This window comes from Equus caballus, chromosome 8 (assembly GCF_041296265.1).
Source record: "Equus caballus isolate H_3958 breed thoroughbred chromosome 8, TB-T2T, whole genome shotgun sequence".
Classification (NCBI taxonomy): domain Eukaryota; kingdom Metazoa; phylum Chordata; class Mammalia; order Perissodactyla; family Equidae; genus Equus; species Equus caballus.
Window position 1 is genome coordinate 20,248,437 of NC_091691.1, and position 18,466 is coordinate 20,266,902.

Consider the following 18,466-nt stretch of genomic DNA (forward strand, 5'->3'; position numbering starts at 1 on the left):
TTGGCTCTGAGCCTTTTCATCTGTGAAATGAACATAAATGCTTCCTTCATTGGATTTTTGGTGAGGTTTCAATGAAATAAGTTATAAAAGCCCATAGCACAAAGCCTGGCACATTGTCAGTACTGGGTAAATGTGAGCTGTTGGAGATGGATGTGTATCTGGGATTGTTTTCTAGAAGGCTTCACTTAGCTATTGCTGTATAATAAATCAATTCAAAACCTCAAGGTTGAAAATGACAAGGATTTATTATTTCTCACAATTCTGGGGGGTCAAGAATCTGGGTAGGTCACAGTGGGGTGGGTTTTTGGCTCCATGTGATGTTGGCTGGGCTCACTCATGGCTTTCAGCTGGTGGCCAGCCTGAGCTGGAAGGTCCAGGAAGAAGTCTTCCCATGTCTGGTACTTTCCATGTGGCCTCTCATCCTCCACACGGTATCTCATCATTCAGTAGTAGCGTGAGCTTCTTTATGGCCTGATGAAAGACTTTCCAAAGTAAAAGTGGAATCCACCAGGCCTCTTAAGGACGAGGTCCAGAACTGGCACAGCATCCCCTTCTGCTGCATTCTATTGGCCTAGCCCTGGCCCAAGCCCAGCCTAGATTCAAAGTTTGGGTGGAACATCAGGTATGTTCAGAGATGAAGTCCTCAACAGTGGGCATCTTTGGAGGCCACATACCATAGAGTCTAGAGCTTTCTTGATCATCAAAGTGGTCCAAGCCACAGCCTCATGCCCCCCACGCTCTTTCCATACAATGCTCCCTATTCTCTCCAAGAGTCCTGTGATTTCCACCATCATGCCATGCCCCCTCCAATGTCTAGTTCTTTGAACAAGTTGTTCTTTTTCTGGCTAACTTGTCTTTATCATCCTTTGCTCCTACTTCAACCATCTCTGTTCTGGGAAGCCTTATGTGATCTTCTAAATTTGTCTGATGCCCCTGTTATTTATTTCCCTAGCATCTGGTACCTTTCCTCCTTAAAACTCATCACCTCTGTAAATAACTGTAAATTCAGTGTCTGTGGTCCTTCCAGACATGGACCCATGAGGACAAGGACCCTGTGAGCCTTGTCACTTCATCCCCAGTTCCTGGCTCAGTGCCTGGCACCCAGTAAGTACTCGGAAATGGGCCAGGGGTCTCCTGAATGAGCAGGAGTGTTGGCACTTGGATTCCAGCCTCATCTTGGCCCTTTTCCCTTTGTGTGACCTTGCTGTTGCGGGTTCCCTGGGAAGCAGATGCCCGGCTAAGGATGAATGTGCAGGACATTTATTAGGGGTGGAAGGGAAGGAAAGGAATTAGAGTTGGGTAGAGGGAGAAGTTGAGATGTGATGCAGTCAGAACAAAGGCCTCAGCTGACCCGATGGGAGTTCTGAAGGTGAGATGATGCTTCTGTTAGGGCCAAGGGGCTGGGACTTTATTCTCTTGCATCACCAGTTTTTGGATGTGAACTGTCCTTGGAAGGGGACAAAATCATAAATAAAGTGGATCTTCTCAGCAGAGTACAATAATCAGAGACGACTGGGAACTAAAAAGAAGGAAGAACTCTTCAAATGTCATAAGATAGCCAGAAGAGGAAGACTCTCTGATCCCTGATCAAAGTTTGTCAATAATGAAATGAATGGGGCTCGAACACCTCCATGGACTATCCAAATGGGAAGGCCTTGTCTTGAGCAAGTTCTCAATGACACCAGTGCCCAGTTCAACCCTTTGGAGAATAACTTGCATGAAGCCTTGGCCCACTCTGAAGCCATCCTCCATGGACCTCAGGGTCATTCTCCTTGTCTTCAGTGATTTCCTAAGGAGAAATTCCAACCTGGATTTCTTGGGCCACTGCATCAATATTTACATCAACAGGCACTGTCTGGCCAGGATGTGGTGACTTCTGCTCCAGGCAGGAATACCAGCTCCCAAGAACACAGGGAAAAGAATCTGGATGGTGTAGAGGTTTATCTTGATGGAAAAGATCCCATGTGTGGTCTCAGCAGCTCCTCTAGGTTCCCCATTGGCTGACAAACCACAGTGGAAGAACAGAGGCATCAGATCTCAGACCTGCACATTTTTGCTGTCACTTCTTCTCCCAAGCAAATGATGTAACCAGGAGGTTTTTGTTTGGGTATGTTTGTGGCAGACATCAGATCCTTTAAAGAACCAAGTCACAGCAACGATATTGTTCCCCAGTAACCAAGATGCCAGTGGCTGTTGGCATGAATGCTGGGGCCACTCCCTGGCTTGTCTATCCTGGCAGCGAGAAGAGTGAACAGTTCAGATTAAGGGGCAGGGCCTCGGCAGAAGAGGCCAGTAAGAGGAGGAAGAGAGAACCACAGATGGTCTGAAAGGATGGCAGAGTTCCCAGGCTCAACTCTCATGGATATTAAATTTTATTGATCACTTACTCTGCACCAGGCACTGGGCAAAACATTCTACGTACTTTACCTTGTTTGATCCTCATGACCATCTTTTTCCCATTTGACTGATAGGGGAACTGAGGCTCAGAGAGGAGAAGTGCCCTCCCCAATGACTGATTGATTGCAGAAGGATTTGAACCCAGGTCTCCAAAGTGTAGGCTCTTAATCCAGCTACATTGTGTAGCCTGGGAAATTTGCTTAAATTGAATACGTTCTAAATGGAACTCAGCTTGATCGTATGTCCAACCGGCTGTCTGTTACACAATGATAAAATTTGGCCATGGACAATGCAAGCTCTAGATGTTTCCTGTTCCTTCTGCGTCCTCTTTCCTCTATCTCCTGCTTTCTCCTTTCCTTCCTTTTCTCCTTCTTCCTTTCCCTCCCCATTTATTGAGCCCCTAGGTTATGTCAGAGTCAGCCCTGGTGGTCCAGTGGTTAAGATTCAACTCTCACTGCCGCAGTCCGGGTTCATCCGTGGGTCAGGGAACCACACCACCTGTCTGTCTGTTTTCATACTGTGGTGGCTGCATGTTGCTGTGATGCTGAAAGCTACGCGACTGGGATTTCAAATACCAGCAGGGTCATCATGGTGGACCTATTTCAGCAGAGCTTCCAGACTAAGACAGACTGGGAAGAAGGACCTGGCCACCGACTTCTGAAAAATTGGCCATGAAAACCCTGTGAATAGCAGCAGACCATTGCCTGAGACAGCGCCAGAAGGTGAGAGGATGGTGCAAAAAGACCGGGCAGGGTTCTGCTCTGCCATACACAGGGTTGCTAGGAGTTGGAATCAACTCCATGGCACCACAACAAATGTTATGTCACACATAGCGAATGTCAAGAAACTTAAACCCTTGGTCCTGTCCTCCGTGCATGTTCTGGGGGACATCCTCTTAGGAAAGCCAGACACAAAAGCAAACTATTACAATGCCACGGGGCACTCTTAAACTTAGACTTGATGGATAAAGAGGAAGCACAGAAGAGCAAGCAGGCAAAGCTGGGGGAAGGCACAGCATGGGCACAGCTAGAGAAAAGGAAGCAATGTGCTAGGCTGGGGAAACGGGGGCCCAGGAGGAGAGGAGAGGAAGGCACAGCTCCAGAGAAAGCCCATTTGGAATACGACGGGCCTTGAATGCCATGCTAAGGCCGTCAGACCTGCTGACAAAGGTTCTGCAGAGCCCCACCAGATATTTAAGGGCGGGTGGTAAGAAGATGGGCTGTGTATTTTAGAAAGATCATGAGGCAGATGTGTGCAAGGTGGGCTGAGGACAGACTATAGTAATGCAGAGACTGGAGTCGGGGAACTCATCCGGAGATTGCTCAAGCTGTCCCAGAGTAGGTGTGGGTCTCCTGGTCACCAGTTCTCTTGGGGTGTCCAATGCCTCTGATAAATTCTTCATCCCAGTGCATCAGAGATGCTTTATCCTCCACAAGCATCTGCCTTTGGAAGGGACAATACAGAGGGCAGCTTAACTGAAAAGAGCCATTGAATGGTGGACTTTCAAACTGATTATATAGGGTTAGTACAAAGAGCTTTTAACACCTACAGAGCCCACCACTTATTCTAACTTGACTATTCGGGGGCTAATGTCTTATTTAACTTTATTTGCATGCAAAGGCTTCATCTAAATTCAACAGGCTCTTGGCTGAGATCTGGACCTGCCCTTTATCCTCCTGCACAGACCCACAGCTGGTTTTACCCCAAGGTCCTAGAGCAGCAAGGAAAGGGTCTGGCAACCATTCCTCTCTCCCAGGCTGAAATAAAAAACTATTTGGCTGGCGCTCTCAGCTCTCAATTTCTCCAGCCACCCTCTCCAGCAGAGTCCCAGTCTCCATTAATACTATTACTCAGGATGACATTTCCTCTGACTGTCGTTGTCTCTTTTTTTTCCTCCTCCTTAATTCTCTAATTTGTCCTAATATGCCCATTGCCTGCGTATCAAGTCATCCATGAAGCCGCCCCATTTCCAGGTTCCTTCCTCCCCATCAGCCGAGTCTCCGTCTCCCACAGAAATTAGAGGGAGGCGGCTGCAAGCCCGCAAGGGCAGGAAATAGAATTAGGGGACGTATTAATTGGGACATCAAGTCGGATTTCGTTCCAGGCACTTCCTTCCGTTAACCACTTTGAAGCTTCCCCTCCATGGCTCTGTTTCTCATTAGATGGAGCTCTTAATGGCGAGCGGTGTTTACGCATGGTGCAAATATGTCATGCCCCAACCTTCAGACTGGCAGCCCCAGCTGATTGGTGAAGGCTGGAAGAGGAAAAGGGCAGCCAAGGGGGTCGGGGTGGCAAAGGGTAGCAGTGATGCTGAGGAAGAGCAACTTTTTAACGATGCTAAAAAAAGAGGTGTGTTTTTGGGCTGAAGAAAGAGATTCCATCAAAGCGCCATTATTTTAAACTTTCCCTTATGTGCAGTTTCCAGGGTCTGCAAGTTCATTCGCAAAGCAAGTTCCTTTCTTCTTCTTTTTGTTACGACTGTGCTTTTCCCAGGCAGCCATGGATTTGCTGGCTGCTAGGACTCACGATGCCTTTGCCAACACCTAAGAAACCGGTTGAAATGAAAGTATCCGGCCTGATCCAGAGAAAGCTGCCAGGAGACCTCGTCTCTCTGTGCCTTCCCAGCTCTTCGTTTTGACATTTCCTCTCAGGGACACTCACTGCCTCCTTTGCCCCAAAACCGCTCCACCCAACCCGTCCACCCCACCTCTTTGAGGTCCTCTCTCTTCAAGGTGTGGTTGGCTTGTGCCTTTGTGGAATCCCCACGCGGAGGTGTTTTTGCCAACACTAATTCAAGGCTGTGAGAAGAACTTATTTGTGGAAGGGTATTTGTTTTTCCACCGACGCAGCCAAAACCACCAGCTTCCCTTGCTGGAGAGGAGAAGGGAGAAAAGAAGAACCGTTTCTTTCCCATGATCCCTAGTGGTAGCGCTACAAAACACAACACTTCTAGGAGACGCCAATCAGGTTTCACTGAGACTCAACTGTGGGGGCCTTTTGTCCTAATCACCAGGGCAAGGAACCCCAGAAAGCAAATGTCTGATGCACTGAAGGCTGAGGTCAGGCCCTTCTACTAACCCAGCAGCTCTGACAGCCAATGCAAATACCACAGCCCTGCCCTGGACACCCTTCAGTCCTCTTGAGCAACCAGGAGCCAAGATAAAGCAACTGAGACTCATGCCGAAAGCAGGGAAGACAAACCTCAGCGCTGAATGGAAACCAAATCAAGCAACTTCTCACCCATCAGCTTCAAGTGATGAGGGCAGAGGTGTTCCATTCTTTCTTTCTCCTCCTTCTTCTATTTTTTTCATCTTTAAATCCAAAGGGATGAAGAAGCAGGAAGGGAACTGGGAGCCGTAAGTGGCCGAGCTGCTAAGAGATCCAGTCTTTGTCTTTGCACAAAGGCCATGAGATCTAGAGCGTCTCATTTCTGGGCATGTGAGTGAAGACTGTTTGGGGTGTAATGACATAAATCAATTTGTGCTAACTGGAGCAAAAACGTTGGGGAAATTATAAAGATTCAGGATTATATCCAGGAACTAGAAGAATCTCAGGAATCCAGAGATTTATCTTTCTCCATTTCTCTTCTCTAGTGCTCACTCACACTTTCCTTCTCTCTCTCTCTCTCTCTGTATTTATTCTTCTGCTTCATGGAAAACCATCTTTCCTTCTTCCTTATGTTCTTGGTGAGGGAAAGACGGCTCCCCATAGTAGCCACATGAACACATTACAGTAAATACAACAGGCAAAGACAGAATCTCAGTCTCCGCTCTTCCCGGGGAAGATATTTTCCTTTGTCTCCTTGGGTTAGATGCCAATCCTGTTCCAGACAATTGTGGTCAGAAGGAATGAGTCGCATTGGACAAAGGCGGGCACTGAGAAACCAACTCTGCAAATTGCGGGAAGACCGTCAAGGGCACCATTATTCACAGGAAGACACTCTGCAATTCTCTCATACATTCAAACTCAGCCATTTAATGTTATTTCACTTTGGGAATTACTTTCATTCATTTATTCATTTATTCCTTTCTTCTCTTATTCATCAGTATTTGGACAGTATCTACTATGTGTATATCATTGTTTGTTCTTTCCCTTTCATTAATTTTTTTCAACTTCTTCAATAACTATTTATTCAATAAATATATCTATCATGTGCTTGGGATGACCATGATATGCAAGACACACTGGTTCCTTACAACTTCCTTCTAGCAAACAAATTCTAACCACTGCACTAAAAATGAAATTTACTTTCTTGGGCAGTCGTCAAATTAGAAGGTGACTTTTGCATTCCCTCCATCCAAAATGACTTGGCCAGAGAAAAAGAGACACTTCACCCATTTAGTCTGTCTCCTTATGAAAGCCCAATTGGAAGGTTTCTGTCCTGTAAGATGACAGGGTCAGCAGGGTAGTTATGAGAATCTCTTCCTACTCCGGAGTTGAAGAATGTTATATTGAGTCTATTCATCAGACTAATGACAAAACCATTAGCCAACAAGAAGACAGACACATCTCAGCGGATGCGAGAGACTTACAGCAACTGGTAAGCATGATCTCCGTGGAAATGAATTAGGGGTCGAAGTAAAATAAATTCATAACCTCTTCTTATGGGAGGAGGCAATGGACATGATGCCTTCACCTCCTTGTTTCTTAAATATCTCAAGGATCCGACCTGTAAAACACGAATGCAATGACTTACAACCAGCAGGTGCACCTCAACCATTAATTACCTGAGAACCCCGATGTGTTCCTACCCTGACAGACCAAAAACAAACTCACTGATGCAGAAAGACAGACTGACACCTTTTTCTTCTGTGAACAAGATGAGTCAACAGGACGGAACTTCCAGAAAATTGTGATTGACCTGAAGTCTCCAGGCAAAAATTCATCCAGCCAACATTTGCCAAGAATCTGCTCTACACCAGCCACCATGCTGGGCACACTCTGCTAGAACCGAAGAAGCACAGAATTAGTTCTCGGCCATTTATATCTGGTTTCAGAGTCCATAAATACACCTTACAATAAAACGTCTAAAGGAAGCTGACAGAGGAGCAAAATCCATCCAAAAACTGTGCACATTAAGGGGAAAAAAACTCCATGGAATGATGGGATTTTCAGCTGTGCTGTAGGAAAAACGACTTCCTCTCTTCCTCTCTGTTGGGCTTACTTTTTTTCCATAAACCTAAAGTCATGGCAAAGTGACAGTGAGACCCAGCCAACATGGCAGCAGACACACGTTGGTTGCTGTTCCTTTGAGGAACTTTTCAATTTTAACTCTTACTTGCCTTTGCTGCTCCAGCACCAACGTCTTACTCTCCTTTTTGGGATTCAGGAAACAAACAAGGAAGGCATTATAAGCTCTCTGAACCCCGGGGACCTTTAGGAAGAGAGCCAGCAAGGCTATGACAAAGAAGTATAGCAATGGCCATAGTTGGTTGCGTGTTTCTTAGAAACCCTCATCACAGTTGCAATTTTTCGCTCAACGTCTAACCTCACTCAATGTCAGGTCCAAGTGGGCAGAAACCACATTAGCCTCATTTACTGATGTGTTCTCAGAGCTCAGCCCCATCACTGGCACACAGTAGATGGTCAATAACTATTTGTTGAATGAATGAGTCTGTACACGTTTGTCTGATTTAATTCTCTCAGCAAGATCAGGTATTATGGGTCCCATTTTCCTATGGACAAAAACAATTGACTTCTCTCACCTAGTAGGTATTAATAGCCCCATTTTATAGGTCAGGAAATTGAGGCTCAGTGAAGTGAAATAATTTGCCAGTGGACGAATAGCTAGGGAAGAAAATGCAGGACTTTGCTTATGAATGCTGCTCTGTTTGCAGTAACTAGGACAGCGCCTGCCACGGAGAAGAGACTCATTAAATAATTTTTAATACATTGAATAAATATAAGTACAGAGCTGGGATTCAAGCCATGGATTGTTCCACTGCAACACACGCTCCCCCCAACCCTGGGAGCCATTTCTCTCCTAATACACCTTTACACTTGTCTTCTGCCAAGAGCCACGTAGAATGCCAGGGTCTTTGCACCCACTGAAGTGGTCAAAGAGCTCAGTGCTCCAGCTTTGGATCACACAGATGTGGGTTTGAGTCTAGCCTCTACCATCAGGTGACCTTGAGCACGTTGATTTTAACAACTCTGAATCTGAATCTTGTGTGTGATGCTTCTAAGAGGGAACTCAATGATGATTTCATTGAGTTGGGAGGTGAGGCTGGCTTTTTGGATTTTGGGATTCATATGTCCCAATAAAAAAAAGAGAGGTTTATAGTGTCAGCAGGCTGGGATTGATGACTCTCTCTGTCAAAGGAAAATAGAAATTCTGATTCACAGCATGAGCCAGAGGAAGGTGAATGGAATTCAAGTGATGTCCTGAGTGTCTCCCACCCGCATGTAGCCCCATCCAGGGGTCAAAGTTAATGGAAAACTATGACGAATTCTTTCAGGCAAGGACACCAAGGATTTAGCCACCTGAGAAATAAAGTTTTCGGTCACCTCACTGGGCAAACAACCCCAACCAGGGAATACAGAGTACGTAGTGTAGGATTAATAAATACTAGCCACAACCTTGTGAGTAGTCACAGAAACTTGTTATATTTGTGTGGGGGTGTGTGTTAAATATATATTTATATACTTTAAATAATCTTTCTTCTCTTTCTTCTCCCTTTCACCCTCTCTGGCACTTGGTAATCATTAAATTTACCATTTCATAGGTTGCAAGATATTGAAATAGAGTCACAAAAGAATAGGAGAAGATTTAGCATGATGCAAGAAGCACAAACTTCTGGTTAAATGCATTTATTGATGAGATATGTATTCTTTCCCTTCAAGGAGAAGAAAACTGTGTCTCTGTTTGTACAGGGAGGTGTGGATGTTTAGATAGAGCATACTTAAAAGTGTGTATATGGAAAAAACTCAAGTTGGGTCAGTGAAGGGATGGACTGTATTAGTCACACAATGTTTTTGACTGCTTGGCATTCACTGCTGCTCCCTAGATGCATTCCGTCTGAGGTCAGTTTTCCTAGAAGCAGAACCTGAGATGAGAATTTTTGTCCAGGTTATTTCTGGAGAGTGTGTTCTCAACCTGGAAGGGAGTGAGGGAAGCAAGATAGGGAAGGGAGAATACAGCAAAGATGAGTTTTCAAATGCAGTGTAGCTTCAGCCTGATCTTGCGGGGAGCTCTGGAGTACAAGTTGCACCACAAAGTCAGTTTCTCTTTGACATAAGGGAGAAGGGACTTTGTACCCATGAACCAGTCAAATGTTGGCAGCAGGCCATCCTGGGGGTGAGGGACCGGGGAAAGACACAACTCCCAGGCACCTCAATAGCACCTGCAACAGCCAGGTGGGTGGGACACTGTTTTAGTTTCCTACTGTTGAGTAACAACCTATTCTAAAACTCAGCTACTTAAAGCAATCATAAACATTTACTTTGCCTCACAGTTTTGTGGGTCAAGCTCAGCTTGGGGGTTCTGGCTCACAGCCTCTCATGATGTTGCAGTTTTGATTGGCTTGGGCTGTAGTCTCACCCGAAGGCTAGACTGGGGCTGGAGGCTCTGCCTCCAAGCTGGTCACTCACATGGCTGGCAAGTTGATGCTGACTCTTGGTAGGATGCCTCAGTTTCTCCTCTCCGGGGCCTCTCCACATGTTGCTTGAGTGTTCTCATGACATGACAGCTACTACCCCAGAGTAAGCAAGCCAGGAGACTAAGGGAGAAGCACAGTGCCGTTTATGACCTAACTCAGAAGCCAGACACAGTTTCCTCTGGCGTAATCTACTGGCCACACAGACCAGGTCTGATTCAATATGGCAGGAGACTACACAAGGGTATGAACACCAGGGAGTGAAGATCATGGATCACTGGGGGCCATCAAAGAAACTGGCTGCCACAGGCATCAACAGTGTCTGCTTCTCCACATCCAAATTTTATTTAGAGGGATTATCTCTGCCTTGTTGTGCACTGATGGCCAGATAATTCCAGGTGTCCCAAGTTTCGCTACAGAAGTCAAGAGATACAACCAGGAAACAGTCATGTGACCTCAGCCCAGCCAATCGGATGTCCTCTCCTAAGACTCTGCCCCCTTAGCATATTAGTTTGCTGGGAGTAACATAACAAAATACCACAGACTGGCTGGCTTAAACAACCGAAATTTATTTTCTCACACTTCTGGAGGCTGGAAGGCCAAGATCAAGGTGACTACAGGGTCAGTTTCTCTCTCCTTGGCTTGCAAATGGCTGCCTTCTCATTGTGTCTATATAAGGCTTTTTCTCTGGGTGTACATATTCCTGGTGTCTCGCTGTGTGTCCAGATTTCCTCTCCTTTTAAGGATACCACTCATATTGGATGAGTGACACCATTTTAACTTAATTATCTCTTTAAAAGCACTATCACCAAATGCAATCATATCCTGAGGTATTGGGGGTTAGGGCATCAACATATGAATTTTGGGGGACATGATTCAGTCCATAACACTTAGAGAATGAGGCACTAGAAGGAGCAGTTCCAGGTCATTTACCACAGCAGAGGTGTGCTGACCTGAACCTTCCTAGCATGACACTGGAGCCGTGCTCCTCTCTCCCCCGCCCCCTCTAGCTTCCATAATTAATTCCCACTTTCTAAGCCTAGTTTACAAAGCCTCCTGCCAATTCTGAGAGATCCAGACTGTGCATCGAATAAATTAAGTTTTGCTTAAGCCAGTCAGAGTTGGCTTATGTTTCTTAACAGTCATGTCCCCGGACCGATACCTCGCTTTTTCCGTATTTTCTGGAATGAATGTATGTTTCCTCTATACTCAATTGGGGGCAGGGTGTGGAGAAAGGTCATTTTTAAAGTACAAAAGTACTCAGGCTAAATTAAAAATCTTCCTAAGCACGTCTTTCTTCTCACCTGAATAACATATTTCTCACCTCATTCAGACACAGACATACACAAATTCACTAAATTTAAAAGAAAGGGGAAGGTGTAAGACCTGTGGGGTTTGGGCAGTGAGTCAAATTACCATTCAGTCAGTCGATTGTTACCTGATACTATGCTTTCCTGATCATCGGCAGAACTCTGCCCAGAACGATACTGAGAACAGAATATAAGATCCCTGAGACAGGAGAGCAGTCTCTTACTCCTGTCAAACTGTCTCATGGAGATGCTCTTAAGACTAAATCCAGAACAAGATCAATCAAATGAAGCTGTAAAATCCACATCCTGCTGAGATCTGTGTGTTGGAGAATTACTCACAGTGAGATGGTCTAATGTCAATAGTTATGGTAAGGAAATCCAACTACCTGTTCTGGGACAAAGAGGAAGAGGCAGAGAGAGATGACAGAAGTAGCGAGAGTCATGAGCGCGTGCCCCCAAGTGAGTATGAGATGTGAGGGTGAATTTGGTCCTCACTCAGTCAGACCCAGTTCCAATGTCCTGCTAGTGCATGAGCATCCGCCATGCTGAGTGCCATGCTGGGCCTTCAATATACATTTTTTTCATATAACATGCCATTAAATTATAGCCAGCTACTTTTTCTGGTTCTCAAATATAGAAAGAGATCTTCAAGGGTGGAAACAAAACTGGATCTGGCGGGCTTATGGAGAGATGAGATATTGGTCTCTAATAAGACAATCTCCCAAGAGAGATTCAAGGATTTTTTTTCTATTCACATGCTGCCTTATACTCTCACTCTGCATGGAGTTAACCCTCACACAAGAAGCAATCCCTCTGTATGTTGTTTTTCTTTTCTTTTCTGATCTATTCCAAGCTCATAAAATGACTTTGCCAGGCTTTCAGAGACCACAGACCAGAGGAAGCCTGAATGAGTACTGGGTCTCCCCATCACCACCACCGGTTAACATGGAGCGTGATTTTTTTTTTTTTTTTTTTTTGGCATTTTTCCTTCTCTTTAGCAAGTTCACAGTGGACCCCAAGAGGTCAGTGATCTTGAATCCGATAAGGAGAGACATTCTTGCCTGCTGGAATGACAGGCTGCAAACATTACAGACTAAAGTAAAAAGAGAATAAAGTTCAATTTATAGGAAAAGAGAGAGAGAGCAAAGTATAAAAACATCCCAGGGCAACTGAACTCTGTCATCCAAACACATGAAAACGTTCCAGATAGCTGAGTGATAAGCAGGAAATTGCTGGAAAAACCAACAGTCATGGAAGGAGAAAATTGAAGTGGGGGGGGTTGAATTGAGCTAAGTGACTGTGTCGTATGGTTTATTATTTTATTAGTTTTAATAGTTGGGTAGATAAGCTAATAGCAATAGGATTTACTTTAAAGATCAACACTATAGACTCCGCTGTTTATTATTTGATAGTAATGTGTCTCCAGCAAGGGGAATATTAAATCTCATAAAAAGCCACTCCTGCAGCCCCGTCTGAGTCGCACGCACACGGGTTTTCCCTCTTAGTTCTCATCTCTGGCAGGGGTTTTGTTTGGCTAATACTCCGAGGCACATCTGCTCCTCGGGAATCTGTGAGAGCCATTGCAGCTCCTGGTTTGCATTCTATGACCAGAGGATGGAACTGGAGCTCACCTTTCTCAGAATTCTTTTAGCAAGAGGTGATTAACTCATCTGGGTCCTGAAATATATGGCATAATGTAGATGAGGGAATGAATCTGATAGATGGGACCCTCACAGCTCTGAAATCATGGTGGGCGAAAAGAAATAATGGGTTTAACTTACTCAGCACAGCGCCTGGTCAATCCTGAATAAACGCCAGCCAAATGGGGAAATGGTAAGTGTAGCCGATTATTGTGAGTTCTGGAGTCGGACTGCTGGGGGAAAAGTCCCGGCTCTGATCTTCATACAGTTTCAAAGTATTTCCCCACAAGATACTTACTAAGAACAAAGGAAAAATTAGACACCACCTTAAGCAAATGATCAAAGCTAGCATCACCAATCACAGGACCGATCCTGATGGCATGTGCCTCCTGCTATGATGTTCTGCGAAGTACATAACATCATTTCTAGGGTGTTCCTGTCAAAAGAACATAACAGAAATCCAATGTGACAAAGCCAAATTGATGAACATTCTACAGAATAATTGGCCTGTACTCTAAAACTGTCAACGTCCTGAGATACAAAGACAGAGCAAGGAATGCTTCCAGATCACCAGAGACACAAGAGGCATGACAAGTGAAGGCACTGAGTGATTCAAGAATTTCTCTTTGCTTTTGCTTTTTTTCCTTTTCTTCTCTCTCTCTCTCCCTCTCTCTCTCTTTCTCTCTCTCTCCTCCTTCTACTCCTTCTTATTCCTTATCATTTTGCTATAAAGGACACTGTTGGGACTATTTTCCAATTGGCGAAATATAATCAAAGTCTGTAGACCTGATACTAATATTCTATCTGTATCAATAGCAATTCCCTGATCTCAGTAGCTGTACTGTGATTATGTAAGAGACCATCCTTGTCTTTAGGACGTAAACTAACGTATTGAGAGGTAAAGGGACGTTAAGTCTGCAACCCGATCTCAAATGCTTTGGAATGAAAAAGAAGAGAAAGGGTAAAGCCAATGTAATAAAGTATTAACATTGCGAGAGCTGGATAAAGCGTAGACGGGGATTCTTGGCAACTTCTGTGCAAGTCTGAAATTATGTCAAAATAAAAAGCTAAGGTTTAAAAAAAATAATAATCTCAGCTCTGCCACTGTGGAACTCCAAATGACTTGACTTCTCTGAGCCTCAGTTTCCTCATCTCAAAATGGAGATGTCAGCACCAGCATACAGAACATCTTCCTTCCAATGACATGGCCAAAGCAGTAAAATATTAAATCCTTAAACTTTTTCTTGAGTGAGGAGATGGGTTACAGAGTCAGGATTAGGATAGAGATCTGGGGCACTACCACACGTTTCCTAGTAATAAGAACTTTGATTTTACACTTCACCATGGCCATTCCCTCCAATGAGCTGTAGCAAAGGTTCCCTCTCAAAATCGTGCTTCCCTTTCAAGCTTGTGGGAATCAAATGAGCTCATCTATGGAGAGGGACTCTGGCTGTGCCTGAGGCATAGTAGGGGGTTAAGTCCCAGTGGCAAATACCCTGCCATGATTGTTGCATTCGTTAATTAATCAGCATCATGCTTCTTTGACTAATGATTCCTGGAGGATAGGAAACTTCCACGGTTCCTTACGGTGGCAAGCGTTGCTCTTGCCTGGCAGTGAAGCAGAAGTTCTTTCCAGAAAGTCAGGTTTGCTCAGTGAATGACATTCTAGCCAGGGTGCCAGCCAAATGATACCACCCACCAGCCTCATCAAGCTTGGGTGGCTGCTGAAGCCAAGACTAGAGCTCAAAGCAGTTTCCTGAAACTCACTCACCTGGTGAGCAAATCCAGGCCGAAGCGACCTGGGAAGGTAAATGGATGTGAAATGAACAAGGTCACGGTCCACCTCTTCTGAACTAGAGCTCTGCATTTTTCTGTCTTTTAGAAGAATTCCCCATGGATTTCTTCCCGCCTCTTCCTCACCAGCTCTCCCTATGCCCTGCCACACACACACACCCCTACCCCAGCTCTCTATGCTCTGAAAAGGACTCACTTGCTAAAGTAATCCAAACCCTCATTTCTTAGTCCCTGTGTTTCCAAAACTCATCTAAGAGAAGTCCCTCTCTACCACTCTGCAGGTGGCAGTCATCTCCAGGCCACCCGGAGAGAGTAGTTCCAAGGTCTCAAAAAACTGGTCTTGGGTGATAAGGCTGAGCCGCATCTTGAGAAGCGGGACTTCTGCAACAGCCAAGAACCCAACGTCACTCATAAGGCACCAAAGGAAAAGCATCAAAACTCTTATGCAAAGGGGCTCTCGACCCAGAATTTCTGGTGGAAGTTCATCAAAGCTCGCCACAATCCCACACTTTGCCATTCCTTTTGCCTGGAACACGTATTGCCACCCTATTCACCTGGCTGAGCGCACTTCCTCCTGTAGGCTCTGCTTCTGCAAGGAGAACTTTGCCTCATGAAGCCCTAAACTGGGTTCCCTCCCACTGCTTTGCAAATATTAACCCTTTCAATCTCTCAACGACCCTCTGAAGTTGCTGCTGTCACTATTATTATCCCACTTTACAGATGAGGAAACTGAGGACCAGTGAGGTGAAGTGACTTGCCCAAAGTCACATAGACAGGGAGGGTGTGAACCCAGGAGGAAGGCCAGGCTGTCCCGTTACTGTTTTGCGTGGACGTCTGGCTGCCCTTTCCGTGTTCACGCATCCCTAGGGAAGGTGCCGACCCTCAGAATCTGAAAGAAAACAATGGAAGAACATCGGCTGGGAGACAGAGCAAATAACCAGGTTGTGTAGTGAGCATCTGTGATCTTTACAAATATCTCCATTTCACCCCCCGGCCCAATCACATGAGGACTCTGTAGTTGGGTGGAGCCATGTGACTAGTTCTGGCCAATGGTTGTGAACAGAAGTTCCATGTGTCACGTGCAGACCACAATATTTAACAGTCAATGTGAAAACTACTTTCAAAGTTCTCTTGCTCCCCGCCGTGAGAAGCAACAATATTTGACATAGTGGCCATTCCATCAGCCAGGTTCCTGAGTGATTCCATGAGCAAAACCCCTCTGAGATCCATGACAGACAAACAGCGTGAGTATCAAATAAGACTGTGTTTGTCTTAGGTCACTGGAATTTTTTTTTTAGGTCAGCCTAATCTAACATGCCTCTTGTCTGAAACACGATGAAAGCAAAACCATATAATTAAATGACAGCTAGATGCTTTTAATTATATTAAAGATAATATAATTATATTGATATTAATTTCAAGCCTCTGAACCCAGGCTCTGCTCTCTCTTTGTCAAAAATGGATATAGCAAGTTACAGAGAGGAGGGAAATGCTAGCCTCAAACTCCCTGAGTTATCAGAATGATTAAATAAGCATTAAAGGAAGTAATTTTCTCACTTGGGATTCACCTTTGTTTAATGTAAGTATAACCTAAATCATTCAGTGGCTAAAATCTCACAAATAGGGTTACACTATTTAACTACAATCAGGACAACCTCCCATCCAGTGTCTTGTAACCCATGCACTAAGGATAATTCTAGATATGGATAAAAGCTGGAGGAACAAATGACATTCCTTCCATCACCCTCCCAATACGATCTCACTCTTTTCCAAAGGTTCCTTCAGTACACTCCAGAAAACCATGATTAGAAACTCAGATGCAATTTTCGATTCCAAGAATTCAAAAATAGTTGCAAAAAATACATTTCTATAGTGCCGTCAGATTCAAACTCTACCTGTCATGAGTCTAAGCATTTCCGTAATGACTGGTGGCTACTTCTTGAATATTCTTGAGTTGTGGGCCATCCAGGTTTCATAGTCTAGAGAAGCATTCCTTAAACTATGATATTTGACCACGCAAATCAAAATCACCTGGGAAGAGTGTAAAATACGCAAATTCTCTGACCTATGGAATCGGAATCTTCCAGGATGGCAGACTGGGAATGTTCATTTTCACCAGGCTCCTTGGGGAATCTGGTGCAGTTAAAGGTTGAGAAGACCTGCTTTAAACTAGCTTTGCTAGGAAGACAGAAAGCCAGGCTTCTGGATATTGGTGGAAAAGCCCGAGTCCAGCCTACCATAAGGATATCCTGAAGATTCACAGGTTGACTCATTGGGCTCCGTGAAGAGCTGAGGTATCCAGGTGAGCAGAAGGCGGTCACAAACATGCAAACCCTTCCCCCACAGGGTCCCATCTCAACTCCTGGAGTAAATTGCACAGTCCAGCCAACCAGCACACAGCTTTCCCTTGTGTACTGGCATTGGTCTAGGAATGGACAGGAAGCTCAACCAGCTGGCACAGAAGATCTATAATCCATGCCTGTGGGAGAGGTTTCAAGGCTTTTCATTCTCTCCTGCCAGATGGAACAATGGACATAGACTCATCTGCCATTGGCAGTCTTGTAACTAAGAGGAAAAAGAGAGCGGGAGAGAAAAAAAGAGAGAGAGAAGAAGAAGGAGGAGGGGAGAAAGAGATGGAAGGAAGGAATCTTGGGATGAAGCAAAATGAGACAAGTAGAGCAGAAAGGCAGAAAGCACCCAGATTCCTGATATCAATGTTCACATTGGACCTGGAGCCTGTCCTTTCTCTGATCTTCCGAATACAAAAGATAAGAATTTCATGGATTGTTTAAATCACTTTGAATCAGGATTTCTCCATGGAAAGCAGGAGCCTTAGCTTGTCCTTACTCAGTACACACAGCTGTTCAATTCTGGAAAACTGACACTGTTCTAGAATCTGTATTGTGAAGGAAAGAAAGATAGAACTCAGAACTGGTTCTCATCCCAACTCTGCCAACGACAGTCTTGTGACTTAAGATGACTTAAGATGACAGTTGTGTGACTTAAGATGACATCTGTAGAATGAAGGGGCAGAATTAGAAGTCCTCTCTCTGCTCCAAGGGTCTTCAGTGGGGGACCACAGCAGATAATCCATGGCCACCATTAGTGGTCACATTAATGAAGGAGAGCAGAGAACTCCCAGACTGTTTTTAAAACTGTGCACTAGTTGACAATGTTTTTAAAAGCAGATTGCTCATGAAAACCAAGGTTTTTAAATTCTTTTGACAAATCAAAACATCTGTCAACACTGGACCCACATTTCCACACGGCAAAAATTGGGTAGGGGTCGGCCGCTGCTCTCTTTAATTGAGGCGTGTCCCCCCTACTGCCCACAACTCCCCATTGCCTCACAACATTGAGACTGTTAACTGTCTTTTGTCACCTTACACTCAGCTCACTCACTAGTGTACATTTCCTGCCCAGCCTGGGTGGACATGGACTTTGCACCCCCAGACCTAAGACAACAGCCTAATAATGCTTCTGGGATCCAAATTCTCTGGAGCCTTTTAAAGTTGACAGTTCTTGTCTTCACATCGCATCCCCCCATGGAGAACACAGGAGCCCAGCCTCCTTGAGAAACCACCCCAGAATACTACCCTCGACTCAGCTCACCCATGGTTTTTCTGGAAGCATGGTTTTGCTTCTGGGTTGTGTTTTCCATTTCTTCTTTGGACACTTCTGTTTCTTTCCCGCTTTGAGGTCTGTTTCCGGCTCATGGGCGGTCAGCTCC

At 44.9% G+C, this 18,466-nt stretch overlaps 1 long non-coding RNA gene across 3 annotated transcripts in view; it reads right to left on the bottom strand.

Moving 5' to 3' along the window:
* Positions 1 to 221: 221 nt before the first annotated feature.
* The window catches only part of LOC111774641 (uncharacterized), a 187,033-nt gene continuing 168,788 nt past the window's right edge, over positions 222 to 18,466 (bottom strand). The window contains exons 3-7 of one of the 3 annotated variants that reach the window (XR_011441356.1): positions 13,084 to 13,239; positions 9,988 to 10,115; positions 7,174 to 7,341; positions 6,930 to 7,066; positions 222 to 3,840 (exon numbers count right to left, since the gene is read on the bottom strand). This is a non-coding gene — a long non-coding RNA (uncharacterized lncRNA). The remainder of the gene's footprint in view (positions 3,841 to 6,929; positions 7,067 to 7,173; positions 7,342 to 9,987; positions 10,116 to 13,083; positions 13,240 to 18,466) is intronic. The other 2 variants (XR_002809712.2, XR_011441357.1) reach the window with 2 other exon arrangements.